Consider the following 2768-nt stretch of genomic DNA (forward strand, 5'->3'; position numbering starts at 1 on the left):
ATGAGCTTAAAAAGAAGTAATAGTTGTTCTGATTTAACTTGTAATGCGACATTACAAAACTTGGCTAGTGGCACCTTGTATCCTATTGGAGAGACTGAGGTAAATTTTTTCTTTATGAAATAAAATAAATTTAAGTGTTAAGATGAACTTATTAAAAATACATATATTTTTATATGAAAATAATATTTATATTAACTTTAAGCCATCTTAACTTTGTTTTATATTTTACAATATAATTCATTTTTCTTTAAAATGGTTAAATTGATGTATTATAACTCTTCAGTTTGTTATTGGAAGTTCTCCTGCCTCTTCACTAGTAATTGAAGAAGAATCTATTTCAAGACGGCATTGTTTTATAAATAAATTCAATGGCCAATATATTATTTCTCTCAATGTAAGACTTAAAATTTTTATTGCATGTTTATATTAATTAAGCTATCAAAGAGAATAATTAATTCTAATTTGATCAACAATATCTGTATTACAGGGAACAGATAATGAAACTTATGTAAATTGTGTGCGAATTCCCAATAACCAAAATGATTATCAAGTTTTGAATCATGGAGATGTCATTTCCTTTGTAGATGAGAATAGAATTATTAAATATCTGTACAGATTTGTTTTACAAACATGTACAAACAAAAAATTGAAGTAAGATTATTCTTAAGACATCATGTGTGTAAGTAATTTGTAGAATATGGATAAACAATACACTAATATAATCAAATCTATTATTCATTTTATTAAACGCCATCAAATGAATTGATTAATATAAACACTATGTCTAAATCAAAAATTTCTGAAAAATATTATTTTAATACATGCCAGTTATTTTTATTATAAACTTTCTAATCGGTTAATATGATAATTACAAAGAGTATGAACAATATTTGTTTTTAAAATATATATTTTACATTGACACGGCACCGCCCGTCGCTCTAGGCTGGCGCTCATCACTGTCTCTCGCGATATTGACCTTAACTGGTTTGCCTTTTTCTTGTGTGCTGTTTGTGTTTCATTGTTTTTCCGTGTATTTTTTTGGATTGTGGCGAGTGTGCTCATTACCGATATTACCGATGACAGAAGGGTAGTTGCCCATTGTTACATACGTATAACATTGCTCGAATTAAGGAAAATATCTAATATAATATTAATCAACTATTGTCTTCCGACGTTGTTTCTTTGTTTTTACTGTTGTGCTTGTGTAAATATATATACACATAGACATAAATATATTATATATATACATATATACCTTGAGTGCCCTACCATTTGGATACGCGTTAACTGACTCACCGAAGAGGAATCTCAACAGGCCGAGAGAAGTTAAGGTAAAAGGCTTTAAGCCGATTCAGTTTTATTTCTAATTATATTAGATTTTAGTTTTAACGGTGAAGTCTCCCTCACAAATTTGATAGTTCATATAGTTATTTGAACGGATTTCACTGGTGACAGCAGTGAATTTTTACCTGGGTTATTAACAGTTACATGTTTGCGGGATTAGATTGTTAGCCTGGTCCCTGGGAAAATTTTCTTTTATAAAAATAAAGTTAGAGTAGTTTATCTAATATAATCCGCCGTAAGTATTGTCGTTTATTCGCGTACCTACTTCTTCGACAGAAAGGCTGTGCATAACATTAAGGTAAGTAATAAATATTACTTAAAATAAATTATTTCAGGAGCTAATTTTATAATAACTACCTAATAATTATCAATAAAATGACGGGGAATCGATGTTTTTTCTATAGGAAAATATTAAGGGTTTAATAAAAGTAATTTTTTTTACTTAAAAAAAATTAATAATATTGACAATTCACATTTTGATATTTTTATTATTAAAACACGATATTAGGTGGGTAAAATCTAACAGTATTTGTAATTACTCAGAAATCATACTAACGTTTTTTGAATAAATACTGACGTAATATTTTAATTAGCTCGTATTTATAGATACTTAGCATCGGGTAATTCATTCACAGACCTTCATTACTCCTATAGAATGGGAATATCTACTATTAGTAATATAGTAGAAGATGTATGCAGCGAATTATGGGGACTTAAATCTTAAATTATGCCTTTGCCGGATCAGCAAAAATGTAAAGAAATTGCTTTGGGTTTTGAAAACGATGCTAACTTTGTAAATTGCATCGGTGCTTTGGACGGAAAACATATTCGTTTAATTAAACCAATCCAGAGTGGATCAGATTTTTATAATTACAAACATTACTATTCAATAGTTCTTATGGCTATTTGTGATGCAAATTATTGTTTTACTTTTATTGATGTGGGAGCTCAAGGAAAGTGCTGTGATTCAACACTTTTTAAAAAAACAAAATTTAACAAAAAACTAGAAGATAAAGAACTTTTTGTACCACCACCGAAACCCTTACCCGGCCAATGAAATCCATTACCGTTTGTAATAGTTGCTGATGAAGCTTTTGGTGTATCTCAAAGCATACTTAGACCATATGCACAAAGCAATTTGAATTACAAAAAAAAAGTATTCAATTATCGCTTGTCTCGAGCAAAAAGATATATAGAATCTACTTTTGGAATACTTTCCAACAAATGGCGAATTTTCCATAGATTGATGAACAAAAGTGTAGAACTTTCTATACAAAATGTAAAGCTTGTTGTATATTGCATTATTTTGTCAGGAATATAGATGGATTTAGATTTGAAGACACATTAAGTATTAATGGTTTTGAAAGTCTTAATGACTCAATTGATGTTTATAATAGATCAGGTAATATATTAAGGGACCAGTT

At 28.8% G+C, this 2768-nt stretch overlaps 1 pseudogene; it reads left to right on the forward strand.

Moving 5' to 3' along the window:
- The window catches only part of LOC126902030 (uncharacterized), a 3747-nt pseudogene continuing 979 nt past the window's right edge, over window positions 1-2768 (forward strand).

This window comes from Daktulosphaira vitifoliae, unplaced genomic scaffold (assembly GCF_025091365.1).
Source record: "Daktulosphaira vitifoliae isolate Bord-2020 unplaced genomic scaffold, ASM2509136v1 Scaffold_3, whole genome shotgun sequence".
NCBI lineage: Eukaryota > Metazoa > Arthropoda > Insecta > Hemiptera > Phylloxeridae > Daktulosphaira > Daktulosphaira vitifoliae.